Genomic DNA, 16,179 nt, shown 5'->3' on the forward strand with positions numbered 1-16,179 from the left:
CCCACTCTGGTAGACTCTTGTCTGGCCAGCATCAATAATCCCCTACCCCATTTCTGGTAACTTCAGTTTTCCTTTGGAGAACCAGTCTTCTCCATTCTCAGTCTATGTGGTCATAATGAGACTGACCTCATCCTCTAGCTTCATTGGCTGATCAGAGTAACTATGATTTGTCCATAATGGGCACAGGATACAGCTTGGGCTCAGGAGTCCCACCCTAAACTTTCACTGATTAGAAAAAGCATCTCTTTCTCCCCATGTTGCTAAACTTCTTGAAAATAAGTGGATATTCCAAGGTCATTCTTGGAGAGAGCCAATCTGAGAAAAGAGCCAGTGCAAAAGAACATAGAATTCAAAAATGGAAAAAGAGACATTTTCCCAAGGTCATTGCTGAGTTCCAAGATCTACCTGTGACCAGAGCTGCAGAAAACTGTACAACTCTGATGAAAAAAATCACAGATACTAATAAATGAAAAGATATTCCATGATCATGGGCTGAAAGATTCAACTGATTTGAAGATTCAACTGATTCAAAATCCTTCCACACAAAAGCCTGCACATAAATGTTTACAACAGTGTTGTTTATGATTGCTTGAAGATAGATGCAACCACTAACAGCTGAATGGATAAAAAAACCGGTACATCCATAATATGGAATAATCATTGATAAGAGAAATGAGCTCTCAAGACATGGATGAATTTTGAATGCATGTTGCTAAATGAAAGAAGCCAGTCTGAAAGACTGTATAATTACATAATTACAATTATACGACATTCTGAAAGAGGCAAAACTATAGAGATAGTAAATAGATCAGTGGTAGCTACAGGTTTGGGGGAAGGGTTGAACAGGTGAAACATGGGGGTTTTGTTGGGAGCAGTAAAGCTATTCTGTGTGATATTCCAATGGTAGATACATGAATTTGTCAACCCATAGAATTGTACAGCAAAAAGAGCTAACAACATTTGTAAGCTTTAGAAAAAATCATTTAGGAGGCTGGGGATCCCAGGAAGGAATGCAAGTTGTCACAAGAAAATGTAACTGTATTACAAATGTATGAAACAACCTCACTAAATGATGTGGAGGGAAAGGTGCTGACCTAAATAACTTTGAAAATGAGTGGATTCTTTCTGTAAGACTAAAGGCAAAAGTACTGCACTTTAGTTGATAAAGTTCACTCCCACAAAAGTACTGGATTAACTTTTTTGATACTGCTATACATACATATATACTAGAAGTGAATAATAAAGTAAATGGATGGAGCTTGGTGGGAGTCATGTTTTTCCTCAGTTGTAGGAGTTTATGGATCAAGATGGGGAGGAGGCTATAATGGTCCATGTGGAAATGGATTAGAGTTAAATATCAGTATTAACTCATGTTTAAATTAATATAGGTATTGAAAGTCAGTTATAGACATATTTATAGATGTACATATACACAGGTTAGTTGGTGTGCACACCACATAGTTATTTGTTCTGTCAGCTGAGAGGACTTACAAGCAATGATACCCCAGTAGCAACTAGCGCACCAAGCATCCAGAACTTGGTTTCTAACACCATACTTACAAAGAAAGAACCAAGAATCCTTGGATAAATAGCTGATTCTAGGTCTCGGGCTGGAACCACTGAAGGAGATCCTAATAGCCAAAGCAAGAACAATTTGAGCATCAAAATAAATAGTAATGTATTATAATGCAAAGTATAAATATCCGTAAGTTTATATTGATATAAATGAATGACTGAATGAATAAATAAATAGGGAGAAGAGACAAATCTCTTATGCAGAATAATTTCAAAGAATTTATGTAGATACTCCACCCTCAAGGATGAGTATCTGTTTCAACCTCAAGGAGTATAACTGTATTATAGTTGCTATGTATAATACAAATATATATGTATGTATATATATGTATATACATATATAATATAGTGCTTATATATTATTTCTATTTTAACATAGTATGTACATATGTGTATGATATAGTGCTTTTGTATAATATATTTATATGTACCATACATATTAACTATATGTTATAAATATCATATACTTATATGTAATATATTTATAATTTTTAATATATATAATGCTTAGCACAGTGCCTGGCTCATAATCATTACTCAGAGAATGATAGTGGTGATGGTAGGACTCATAATTGAACAAATAATCAGTGACAGTAATTATTTAATAATAACAATGGAAGATACGCCCTGTAGAACCATTTTAGAAACCTATTGGGCAGCATCTATCAAAGCTGAATATTTGTACAACCTATGCCTCAGCAATCCCATTCCTAGGAGGTGTGTGTATGGGTGTGTCTCTGAAATGAGTACATATTTTACCAAATGGCATATACCAGAATGTTCATAATAGTGCTATTTGTAATAGTCCAAAACTAGAAACTCCCAAATTCCCATCAACAGTGGAGTGGGTAAATAAATTGTGATATATTTAAATTTTATGGAGTGGCATATAGCAATTAGAATAATGATATAGAGCTACTTGCCACAATATGGATGAATCATGAATATAATGTTAAGTTAGAGAAGTCAAATATAAAAGAGTGTATGATTCCCCTGATGTAAACTACAATAGTAGGCAAAAATGTGTGTTGTTAGAAGTCAGGGTTCTGGTTACTTTTGGAGTTTGGTAGGGTGAATAGTTACTACAAATGGGCATAGGGGAGCTTCTGAGGCTCTTGATCTAGGTACTGGTTACATGTGTGTTCAATTTGCAAAACCCCATCGGCCTATACACTTAAGTGCACTTTTCTCTTTGTATATTACACTACAAAAATGTTAAAAACATAGAGGACACTGTGATGTCATATAAAGGTCATTGCATTTATGGAAGCTGTCAGTAACTAGCTGTAAGAGCCTGAGCTACTTCTGAAACAGAATTTATCCATTTACAATATACTACAGGGTCATTGTGAAGATTAAATAAAATTAAAGTATGTGAAAGCATCACAAAAAACTCAATCAGTATTGACCATGCCTACCTACGTAATAGGTTTCAGACTGCTGAATTGTCAGTGTCAGTGATGTGGTGAAATGAGTGGTATATTATTCATTTTCAATTACTTTCCGTATTCTTTATCCAGAGAATGATTATCTCAAACTCAGTCATCAAGGGAGTTCTGTTTTTATGAGCTTGTGTCACATGGCATTACTCCCAAGTGGACATAAAATGAAATAAGATAAAATAAAATTTGCTATCTCATGGTGTCAAAGGATGCCAATGCTATTTTGGGCAGTGTGTCATGGTAAGAGGATTATTATCACTTTCAACATGACTGTATTAAGATTGCACCTGAAAACTATTTTTTTCTTTTGATACCTCAGGAGCCTCCAGCCGTAGAGCAAGTGGTGGGAAGCTTAGGAACTTTCCATGCCTGTAAGAAAAAGAAAAAAAAGAAAGAAAGATGATGGGTTAAAATGCATATAGTTTTGCTTTGTCAGTGAGAATGAACATAATAGCTCATAAATATGGGAAAGGTGTAATTCTAAAATAAGATAAGGGTAAATGATTACAGTCAAGTATAAGAAGGTATATCTATGAGTGGTAGGACATAATTCTTTTTAAAGAACAATTTAGGTTAAACATCAGAAAGAAAAGTCTCCTCAGAGTAACAACAATTCAACTATGGAACATTCATTTAAGAGAGGCAATGTGAGCCCCGTTTCTCAAGACAGCTCAAACAGAAGCAGGCTAAGCAGGCAGACGATAAGTTACAGGGAGTAATATTTTGCTGATGAGAGGTTAGTTTGGTCTAGCATCTTTTTTCCCCCCTTATCAAAAGATTATTTATTAAAATATTTATGGATGAATTGGGAGATTGGGATTGACATATATACACTACTATGTATAAAATGGATAACCAATGAGAACCTACTGTATAGCACAGGGAACTCTACTCAGTACTCTGTGGTGACCTAAATGGGAAGGAAATCCAAAAAAGAGGGGATATATGTATAGGTATAACTGATTCACTTTGCTGTACAGCAGAAACTGACACAGCAGAGTAAAGCAACTATACTCCAATGGAAAAAAAAAAATTATGGAACTTAGATCTTTTTAATTTTTAAAAAAAATTTTATTGGAGTATAGTTGATTTACAATGTTGTGTTAGTTTCAGGTGTACAGCAAAGTGAATCAGTTATACATACACATATATCACTCTTTTTTTTTAAAATAAATTTATTTATTTATTTTTGGCTGTGTTGGGTCTTCGTTTCTGTGCGAGGGCTTTCTCCAGTTGAGGCGAGCGGGGGCCACTCTTCATCGCAGTGTGCGGGACACTCACTGTCGGGGCCTCTCCCGTTGTGGAGCACAGGCTCCAGACGTGCAGGCTCAGTAGTTGTGGCTCACGGGCCTAGTTGCTCCGCGGCATGTGGGATCTTCCCAGACCAGGGCTCGAACCCGCGTCCCCTGCATTGGCAGGCAGATACTTAACCACTGTGCCACCAGGGAAGCCCCTGTCCCTTCTTTTTTAGATTCTTTTCCTGTATAGGTCATTACAGAGTATTGAGAATAGTTCCCTGTACTCTACAGTAGGTCCTTATTAGTTATCTATTTTATATACAGTAGTGTGTATATGTCAATCCTAATCTCCCAGTTTATCCCTCCCAGCCCCCCTTAACCCTCTGGTAATCATAATTTTGGGTCTAGCATATTAAATACTGAAATTGGTCTCATTTAAAAATATACTAAGAGAGAGAGGACCTTCAAGAGGGCAGAGGAGTAAGACATGGAGATCACCTTCCTCCCCAAAAATACATCAAAAATACATCTACATGTGGAACAGCTCCTGCAGAACATCTACTGAACACTTGAAGAAGACCTCAGACTTCCCAAAAGGGAAGAAACTCCCCACGTACCTGGCTGTGTGGCTGACAGGGTCTTGGTGCTCCAGCCAGCTGTAAGACCTGAGCCTCTGAGGTGGAAGAGCCGAGTTCAGGACATTGGACCACCAGAGACCTCCCACCCCCCATGTAATATCAAACGGCAAAAGCTCTCCCAGAGATCTCCATCTCAACGCTAAGACCCAGCTCTACTCAACGAACAGCAAGCTCCAGTGCTGGACACCCCATGCTAAACAACTAGCAAGACAGGAACACAACCCCACCCATTAGCAGAGAGGCTGCTTAAAATCATAATAAGTTCACAGACATCCTGAAACAGACCACCAGACACGGTCCTACCCACCAGAAAGACAAGGTGCAGCCTCATCCACCAGAACACAGGCACCAGTCACCTCCACCAGGAAGCCTACACAACCCACTGAACCAACCCTATCCACTGTGGGACAGACACCAAAAACAAGGGAACTACAAACCGGGAGCCTGCAAAAAGGAGACCCCAAACACAGTAAGTTAAGCAAAATGAGAAGACAGAGAAATATACAGCAGATGAAGGAGCAAAGTAAAAACCCAGCAGACCAAACAAATGAAGAGGAAGTAGGCAGTCTACCTGGAAAAGAATTCAGAGTAATGATAGTAAAGATGATCCAAAATCTTGGAAATAGAATGGAGAAAATACAAGAAACGTTTAACAAGGACCTAGAAGAATTAAAGAGCAAACAAACAGTGATGAACAACACAATAAATGAAATTTAAAATTCTCTAGAAGGAATCAATAGCAGAATAACTGAGGGAGAAAAACGGATAAGTGACCTGGAAGATAAAATAGTGGAAATAACTACTGCAGAGCAGAATAAAGAAAAAAGAGTGACAGGAATGGAGGACAGTCTAAGAGACTTCTGGGACAACATTAAATGCACAAACATTCGAATTATTGGGGTCCCAAAAGAAGAAGAGAAAAAGAAAGGGACTGAGAAAATATTTGAAGAGATTACAGTTGAAAACTTCCCTAATATGGGAAAGGAAAGAGTCAATCAAGTCCAGGAAGCACAGAGAGTCCCATACAGGATAAATCCAAGGAGAAACACGCCAAGACATATAATAATGAAACTATCAAAAATTAAAAACAAAGAAAAAATATTAAAAGCAGCAAGGGAAAAGCAACAAATAACATGCAAGGGAATCACCATAAGGTTAACAGCTTACCTTTCAGCAGAAACTCTGAAAGCCGAAAGGGCGTGGCAGGACATATTTAGGTGATGAAAGGGATAAACCTACAACCAAGATTATTCTACCCAGTAAAGATCTCATTCAGATTCGACGGAGAAATTAAAACATTTACATACAAGCAAAGGCTAAGAGAATTCACCACCACTAAACCAGCTTTACAACAAATGCTAAAGGAAGTTCTCTAGGCAGGAAGCACAAGAGAACGAAAAGACCTATAATAACAAACCCAAAAGAACTAAGAAAATGGTAATAGGAACATACATATTGATAATTACCTTAAATGTAAATGGATTTAAAGCTCCCACCAAAAGACGTAGACTAGCTGAATGGATACAAAAACAAGACCCATATATATGCTGTCTAAGAGAGACCCTCTTCAGACCTAGGGACACATACAGACTGAAAGTGAGGGTATGGAAACAGTTATTCCATGCAAATGGAAATCAAAAGAAAGCTGGAGTAGCAGTACTTGTATAAAATAAAATAGACTTTAAAATAAAGACTATTACAAGAGACAAAGACGTATGCTACATAATGATCAAGGGATCAATCCAAGAAGATATAACAATTGTAAATATTTATGCACCCAACATAGGAGTACCTCAATACATAAGACAAATGCTAACGGCCATAAAAGGGGAAATTGACAGTAACACAATCATAGTAGGGGACTTTAACACCCCACTTTCACCAATGGACAGATCATCCAAAATGAAAATAAATAAGGAAACACAAGCTTTAAATGACACATTAACAAGATGGACTTAATGGATATTTATAGGACATTCCATCCCAAAAAAACAGAATACAGTTTCTTTTCAAGTGCTCATGGAACATTCTCCAGGATAGGTCATATCTTGGGTCACAAATCAGGCCTTGGTAAATTTAAGAAAATTGAAATCATATCAAGTATCTTTTCTGACCACAATGCTATGAGACTAGATATCAATTATAGGGAAAAAACTGTAAAACATACAAACTCATGGAGGCTAAACAATATGCTACTAAATAACCAAGAGATCACTGAAGAAATCAAAGTGGAAATCAAAAAATACCTAGAAACAAATGACAATGAAAACACGACGACCAGAACCTATGGGATGCAGCAAAAGCAGTTCTAAGAGGGAAGTGTATAGCAATACAATCCTACCTCAAGAAACAAGAAACATCTCAAATAAACAACCTAACCTTACACCTAAAGCAATTAGAGAAAGAAGAACAAAAAAAACCCCAAGTTAGCAGAAGGAAAGAAATCATAAAATCAGATCAGAAATACATGAAAAAGAAATGAAGAAAACAGTACCAAAGATCAATAAAACTAAAAGCTATTTCTTTGAGAAGATAAACAAAATTGATAAACCATTAGCAGGACTCATGAAGAAAAAAAGGGAAAAGACTCAAATCAACAGAATTAGAAATGAAAAAGGAGAAGTAACAACTGACACTGCAAAAATGCAAAGGCTCATAAGAGATTATTACAAGCAACTATATGCCAATAAAATGGACAACCTGTAAGAAATGGACAAATTCTTAGAAAAGCATGGCCTTCTGATACTAAACCAGGAAGAAATGGAAAATATAAACAGACCAATCACAACCACTGAAATTGAAACTGATTAGAAATCTTCCAGCAAACAAAAGCCCAGGACCAGATGGCTTCACAGGCGAATTTTATCAGTTAGAGAAGGCTAACACGCATCCTTCTCATACTCTTCCAAAATATAGCAGAGGGAGGAACACTCCCAAACTCATTCTACAAGGCCACCATCACCCTGATACCAAAACCAAAGATGTCACGAAAAAAGAAAGCTACAGGCCAATATCACTGATGAACATAGATGCAAAAATCCTCAACAAAATACTAGCAAACAGGATCCAACAGCACATTAAAAGGATCATACACCATGATCAAGTGGGGTTTATCCCAGGAAAGCAAGGATTCTTCAGTATACACAAATCAATCAATGTGATATACCGTATTAATGAACTGAAGGATAAAAACCATATGATCATCTCAATAGATGCAGAAAAAGTTTTTGACAAAATTCAACACCCATTTATGATAAAAACTCTCCAGAAAGTGGGCATACAGGGAACTTACCTCAACATAATAAAGGCCATATATGACAAACCCACAGCCAACTTCGTTCTCAATGGTGAAAAACTGAGACGATTTCCACTAAGATCAGGAACAAGACAAGGGTGCCCACTCTCAGCACTTTATTCAACATAGTTCTTGAAGTTTTAGCCACGGCAATCATAGAAGAAAAAGAAATAAAAGGAATCCAAGTCGGAAAAGAAGAAATAAAGATGTCACTGTTTGCAGATGCCATGATACCATACATAGAGAATCCTAAAGATGCTACCAGAAAACTGCTAGAGCCAATCAATGAATTTGGTAAAGTAGCAGGATACAAAATTAATGCACAGAAATCTCTTGCATTCCTATACACTAATGATGAAAAATTTGTAAGAGAAATTAAGGAAACGCTCCCATTTACCACTGCAACAAAAAGAATAAAATACCTAGGAATAAACCCACCTAAGGAGGCAAAAGACCTGTATGCAGAAAACTATAAGACGCTGATGAAAATAATTAAAGGCGATACCAACAGATGGAGAGGTATACCATGTTCTTGGATTGGAAGAATCAACATTGTGAAAATGATTGTAAAACTCAAAACAATCTACAGATGCAATGCCATCCTTATTAAACTACCAATGGCATTTTTCACAGAACTAGAACAAAATATTTCAGAATTTGTATGGAGACACAAAAGACCCCGAATAGACAAAGCACTTTTGAGAAAGAAAAACAGAGCTTGAGGAATCAGGCTCCTTGACTTCAGACTATACTACAAAGCTACAGTAATCAAGACAGTATGGTACTGGCACAAAAACAGAAATATAGATCAGTGGAACAGGATAGAAAGCCAGAGATAATCCCATGCTCTATGGTCTCCTTGTCTTTGATAAAGGAGGCAAGAATATACAATGGAGAAAGGACGACCTCTTCAGTAAGTGGTGCTGGGAAAACTGGACAGCTACATGTAAAAGAATGAAATTAGAACACTGCCTAACACCATACACAAAAATAAATTCCAAATGGATTAAAGACCTAAATGTAAGGCCAGACACTCTAAAACTCTTACAGGAAAACATAGGCAGATCACTCTGTGACATAAATCACAGCAAGATCCTTTTGGACCCACCTCCTAGAGAAATGGAAATAAAAACAGAAATAAACACATGGGACATAATGAAACTTAAAAGCTTTTGAACAGCAAAGGAAACCATAAACAAGACGAAAAGACAACCCTCATAATGGGAGAAAATACTTGCAAATGTAGCAACGGACAAAGGCTTAATCTCCAAAATATACAAGCAGCTCATGCAGCTCAATATCAAAAAAACAAACACCCCAGTCCAAAAATGGGCAGAAGACCTAAATAGACATCTCTCCAAAGAAGACATACAGATTGCCAACAAACACATGAAACAATGCTCAACATCACTAATCATTAGAGAAATGCAAATCAAAGCTACAATGAGGTATCACCTCACACCGGTCAGAATGGCCATCATCAAAAAATCTACAAACAGTAAATGCTGGAGAGGGTGTGGAGAAAAGGGAACACTCTTGCACTGTTGGTGGGAATGTAAATTGATACAGCCACTATGGAGAACAGTATGGAGGGTCCTTAAAAACCTAAAAATAGAATTACCATATGACCCAGCAATCCCACTATTGGACATATACCCTGAGAAAACCATAATTCAAAAAGAGTCATGTACCACAATGTTCACTGCAGCACGATTTACAATAGCCAGGACCTGGAAGCAACCTAAGTGTCCATCAACAGATGAATGGATAAAGAACATGTGGCACATATATACGATACTGAGTTATTTGTAATGAGGTGGATGGACCTAGAGTCTGCCATACAGAGTAAAGTTAGTCAGAAAGAGAAAACCAAATATCATATGCTAACACATATATATGGAATCTAAAAAAAAATGGTTCTGAAGAACGTAGGAGCAGGACAGGAATAAAGAGGCAGAAGTAGAGAATGGACTTGAGGACACGGGGAGGGGGAACAGCAAGCTGGGACGAAGTGAGAGAGTGGCATTGACACATATACACTTCGAAATGTAAAACAGATAGCTAGTGGGAAGCAGCCGCATAGCATAGGGAGATCAGCTCTGTCCTTTGTGACCACCTAGAGGGGTGGGATAGGGAGGGTGGGAGGGAGACACAAGAGGGAGGGAATATGGGGATATATGTATACGTATAGCTGATTCACTTTGTTATACAGCAGAAAGTAACACAACATTGTAAGGCAATTATACTCCAATAAAGATGTTAAAATATCTGAAAGACCTACAATAACAAACCCAAAAGAACTAAGAAAATGGTAATAGGAACATACATATCGATAATTGCCTTAAATGTAAATGGATTTAAAGCTCCCACCAAAAGATGTAGACTAGCTGAATGGATACAAAAACAAGACCCATATATATGCTGTCTAGAAGAGACCTTCTTCAGACCTAGGGACACATACAGACTGAAAGTATGGGTATACACTAAGAGATGCCTAAGTTTGGATATATTTATTTTTGCCTTTAATTTGTCTTGTTACCTATTGTTTGTCTCTGAGTAGATAAGAAAGATAAAAGGTCGGTATTATGGAATATGTTAATGTACCTCTGTTGTGTCATTAAAGCTAACGATATTTTTAAAGTTTTGAACAAAACAAAAAATGCAGGTCTTTCACTTCTATTCTCAGCTCATAAAACAGTGCCTTGTAGGCAGGCATTAATTATTTTTTGGCTAAATGATGAAAGATTGAACATAGTGGAAAATACACATACCTAAATGAGGCTCAGTATTTAAATAGAGAATGGACAAATTATTAGGCCTTGCCAAATCCAATTTTCAGAACCATATTGAATCCTAGATTTTGTTTGGGCATTTAAGTGCCATGGAATAAATTCAATCCTTATATATCTGGAAATCAATTATTTAATCTTTTCTTATTCCTTAAATCTCTTTGAAGTTCAAAAAGTAGTACAGTATTAGATTTCCTATGTAGAAGTAAAAGTATAATAAGAATTTCTGATTCTAGCAAGCTCTACGTACCAAATCTTTTTGTAAATATCATTGTTTATATAGAAAAATAAACAAAACCCTACTAGGTGAAATGGACAAGTTACTATTTTGCTGGGATACCTCACGGAGGAAACATGTTTTGCCAGGTTTTTTCTAAATCTCCTGTAAACAGATGTCATACATATAATGCAAAGTATCATGGTAAGACCCTAAGACCAATTAATACCTTATGGGACAATTATATTCTCATAAAAGAAGCATTAGTTCACCCTTTTTCTGTCTTCTGGTTTATAAAGTGTCTATTCATAAGATAGGTATAATCATTCTCCTCAAAACTTATATATGAGAAATATCAGACTGTGTTTTTTTTTTTTTTTTTTGGGCTTCCAGCTTTTTTATTTTTCCCCTTTTACACAAAACAAAGTAGAAGAAATAATACGGGATTAAAACTGCAAAAGTAGTTAATTGGTAGAACACACATACACACAAAAATCTAGGAAGACAAGCTTATTTACAATGAGGAAACACATGTAAATTATGGTAGTTTGTATACGAAACATTAAAAAAGAAAAGTCAAACATGCTATATGGGTGCCACTGTTTACAGCAATATTGAAGGGGAGAAAACAACACTTATTTAGGAACAGATATACCACAAGGTCCAGGTTTTACAGCATCAGTGCAATAAATTCACAAAACTATATTACAGCTAGTTAATCAGTTTAAGAATGTTCCCAAATATGTCACATTTCCAGCCCTCAGAGGTTCATTCCTACAGATTTCAACTACTCCATCTATGGGAACCAAAAGCAGACAGTGTTACCATAAAATAAGAATCTTGAGGCTTACCTTTAAAGGCTTATTCTGGTCTTGAAAAACTAGTAGGAGTTTCTACTGAAATGAATCTTGACTAAACACAGGATGAGTTTTGTTCTTTATAGGCTGGTCTTGGAGTAAAGGTCATAGACATGACTCTTAACCTATTATGTACTTTAGTTTCAGTTAGCTGAAAATCTGAAATTAAAAGTATGCTAAAAATCCTAAATACCATCTTGCGTAAGCCTGCTACTAAAAAGCCCTTAAGGATGTACTAACTTCAAGTTTAAGTGCACGGGAACAAGAGTTCTAAGCCTGTCAGATTCCCCATTTGGGAGGAAGGATCAATGTTTCCAACAAATTGCTAAATTCTGCACAAGGGAGAAGCCAACACATACTAGGCCATGGAGTTACTTTCATTGTATTCCATGAGGATTCTTCTCCCACAGTATCGAAACAGAATGAGGAATGAATCTTAACTGGTCTCTTCATCAGAAGTGGTAAACTTGGTTTCTGTATTCACGAAGCCAGGCAGTTGTTTAAGCAGAGTGTGGAAGCAGACAGTAGAACCAGCATCCTTTAGTCACAGACCACTATCTTGTATCCAGCTAAAGCAAAGATCAACTTGAACAGTTATCCCAAGCCACTGTTAACTGTACTAAAGGATGAAGTTCACCACTATATTATTTTAAAAGTAAGAGTTCAATTAACCCTGGGTGAGAAAAACCAAGACAAGTGGTAATGATGAATGAGTTGTCCATATAAGGCCAGCTGATGACAACACACCCTTGAGGACACTGGGCATAAAGCCTTACTTGGCAAGTCGGAATTTCTACTAACTAAGGGCAGAATGAGGGACAGCAAAGAGCTACATCTGTAACATTTTAGTATCCAGACAGCATAACAGACACTGTCCCCAAGGACAACGTATACGCCATTAATCACACTGAATAAAGCAGATGTATTATTCATTTTTCTTTTCTTTTTGTTTGAGAAGCTTGTTTATCTCTCTTTTGGCCATTCCAATGTACTTTGAAATGATTCCATGTTGGTTTAGTCCAGGAAGCAAGAGTAAGAAAGTCACTATCAGGTAGGTGAGAAGGAGGTTGTGGACTTGCTGTCCCACCCAAGCAACCGCAGCAAGAGAAATGATCATGGTCATGAAGTACATTTTAGGCTTTTCTTCCTTTAGCGTAAAGAGGCGTTTCCACCAGCCCACAGCTCTGCGTCGAGTTTTTACTAGATTGCTGCAAATTTCATGGAATCTCTGCTGTTGCTCAGTGGTCCATTTATTGGAGCCAAAAATTCTAGGCGCTAGAATGGGAACAAGGTTGTCAGCCAAGCACAAAAACATAACAAAACAGGAAACACCTGACAGAATGGATGGATCTGGATAGTAGATAGTCAGAAACACCAAAGAAACCACACCTATGATGGCAGGTGGAAACCAGGCTCTTCCCCATTGGAGGACTTCATCTGCCATCAGCATCACTTCTCCCCATCCTTGCAGCTGCTCTTCCAGACTTGCGGCCTCTGCAGCCAGCAGGTTAGTGCTGCGATTATCTCCTTCCGCCATTGTTCCCGAGGTGCCCCCTCAGCGAGCGCAAGACGCCCCCAAAACCCGGCCTTCCTCAGAGGCACTCACGACAACCCTAGCCCACACTGTGTTTTAATTTACATACTTTGACTTAAATCACCATTTCCAGAGTTTCTAATAAAAGTCATTACGATGGAGGCCCAGGGAGACATTTTTGCTTTGCCCAAGAATTGTTGTATAAGAGTTCAAGAGATCATAAACAATTCAGAAAGTTGAAAAATGATTTTGTCCTTGATTTATCGTGGTCCACCCTGAGAAGGTCATTATCCAAATTAACCCCTCCCCAACCAACAGTTCCATAAAAGTTAAGTCCAAAGCCCTAAATATTTCATTGTATATAATGATTAACTTTTTTCTTTTGCTCCAAGAATGGGACTACCTATAATTCATCCCTGGGAGAACTGACAAAATATTCATTTCTTGTTAAGGAAATATTCATTCCCGGTTAACTTTCTTGTAGAACCTTGGTTGGGAAAGGGTGGTCTGAATCCATGTGATCCGTTTTAAGCCTATTCGTTGACTACTTACAACATGCATTCATCTCCTCTCAGCCACTGGGACTGTTTAACATTTCCAAGGCCCCTGTACCAGCAATCACGTGTACCAGTTCCATCAGATCTCTTTCCACCTCCCAGGCCCCTTAATGAGCATGAGGACCAGATTTCATAACCCAGAGAGAAATTACCTCCTTCACTATTCTTAATCCTCATAAATCCAGTCTTCCCCAACCTCTCTTCAACCCTTCCAAGAGTTCTCCAGTTCTTCCCCCCTATCAAAACAAAGCCTCCTGGCTCTCTATTGGAGCAAAGGAAGTCTTAAGATCAACTTGCTCTTTTGAAAGAGGAAATAGAAATTACCTCTTATTCTTTCTTGAAGAGGCTAAGAAGCAATAGAGCAAGATAATTTCTCAGTTAGTCTGTTTAGACATGAATATCTGAACTGGCTTCATGCTCTTAACTGTTCCTCCCTGAGGTGCAGTATTTCTTAAGCTTCACGACCTTCTTCAAGTCATGGCACAGAGAGGAAATCATGGGGGATGTATGGCCCGTTGGAGAAAGATGGAGAGAATTTGGGGACATCTCTATGGGATTTTATTTTTTAAAAATCATTTCATTTCCTTTTTACAGCATAATTTTGATTAAAAACCATTTAAAGTATTAGGGAAAATATTACATTTTGAATTTGTATAAAATTTCTAGATATACTCTAACAAAAATTTTATGGAAAATAATATTATATCAAGTTTTTTTTCCATGAAATGGATACATAATCCCTGATCAAAATTTTGCTAAAATTCAAATTCTTGACAAGAAACTTTTTTTGGATCAGTAGTTGGTAATAATTTTTTAATTTTGTTTTTATTTTTTATATGCTTCTAATACATTTTTTATTGAAGTATAGTTGACTTACAATATTATATTAGTTTCCGGTGTACAACCTGGTGATTTGCTATTTTTACAGATTATACTCCATATAAAGTTATCATAAAATATTGGCTATATTCCCTATGCTATACATTACATCCCTGTATCTTATATATTGAAAAGATATATGCTCCCCAATGTTTATAGCAGCATTATTTACAATAGCCAAGATATGGAAGCTACCTAAGTGGTCATCAGTAGATGAATGGATAAAGAAGATGTGGTATATATATACAATGCAATATTAGCCATAAGAAAAAGAATGAAATTTTGCCACTTGCAACAGCATGGATGGAACTAGAGGGTATTATGCTTATTGAAATACGTCAGACAGTCAAAGACAAATACTGTTTGTTTTCACTTATGTGTGAAATCCAAAAAATAAAACAAATGAATATAACAAAACAGAAACAGACTCACAGATACAGAGAACATACTAGCAGTTACTGGAGGGGAGAGGGTGGCAGGAGGGAAAAAGTAGAGGAAGGGAATTAAGAGGTACAAGCTACTAGATATAAAATAAAGCAGATAATAATTTTAAATCATTACTATAAATCATCATCAATGATAACATTTGAAATGTAAAAATTCTAGCAGCAATTTTTTTCTGTAATTTACAAATGTACTTTTGAAATTTTTTATGGTAGTGTGAATGCTCTTCAAATTCAAGTAGATTTTTTTATATCAAGTGTTTCCTAATAACCATCTGTGATTGTAAAACTGTTTGCACCTGGCTTACATAGAACTAAAAGGACACAAGAGCCACGAAAGGAATTTTCCAATAAACATGAAGACACTGCTACCTAAAGCTGCACCTTTCAGAAGCTTCCACTTGGCCACCATTCCTTTTCACTGACTCTATCACCTTGTACTACTCCGTTGATCCTTAGGTACCTGGAGTAGGGTTCCTCCGTGAGCCACTTTATCCAGGGAATATGTTTGCACCTGGCTAATTAAGCAGATGTCCAAAAGATAGAGCACCTCCTTGGCAATGTTCACTATCACATACCATACCAGCAAGTACTGGATGGTACTGAATAGTCTACTGCCTGCAATGATTGCAGATTCACCCAGCACTGAGAAGTATCCAGCAGTGGGTATGGGGAGTGATGAGGGTAAGGAGGAAGGGTTCCATCCACCCAACAC

General features: G+C 37.1%; 1 protein-coding gene and 1 pseudogene across 4 annotated transcripts in view; one reads left to right on the forward strand and one right to left on the reverse strand.

Annotated features, from left to right (window-relative positions):
• TMEM196 (transmembrane protein 196) overlaps nucleotides 1–16,179 on the forward strand; it is a 265,704-nt gene that overhangs the window by 185,153 nt on the left and 64,372 nt on the right. The window lies entirely within an intron of this gene.
• Nucleotides 12,818–13,591, reverse strand: LOC137768438 (ADP-ribosylation factor-like protein 6-interacting protein 1 pseudogene; annotated as a pseudogene).

The sequence above is a fragment of the Eschrichtius robustus genome, chromosome 8 (genome assembly GCF_028021215.1).
Source record: "Eschrichtius robustus isolate mEscRob2 chromosome 8, mEscRob2.pri, whole genome shotgun sequence".
Lineage (NCBI taxonomy): Eukaryota > Metazoa > Chordata > Mammalia > Artiodactyla > Eschrichtiidae > Eschrichtius > Eschrichtius robustus.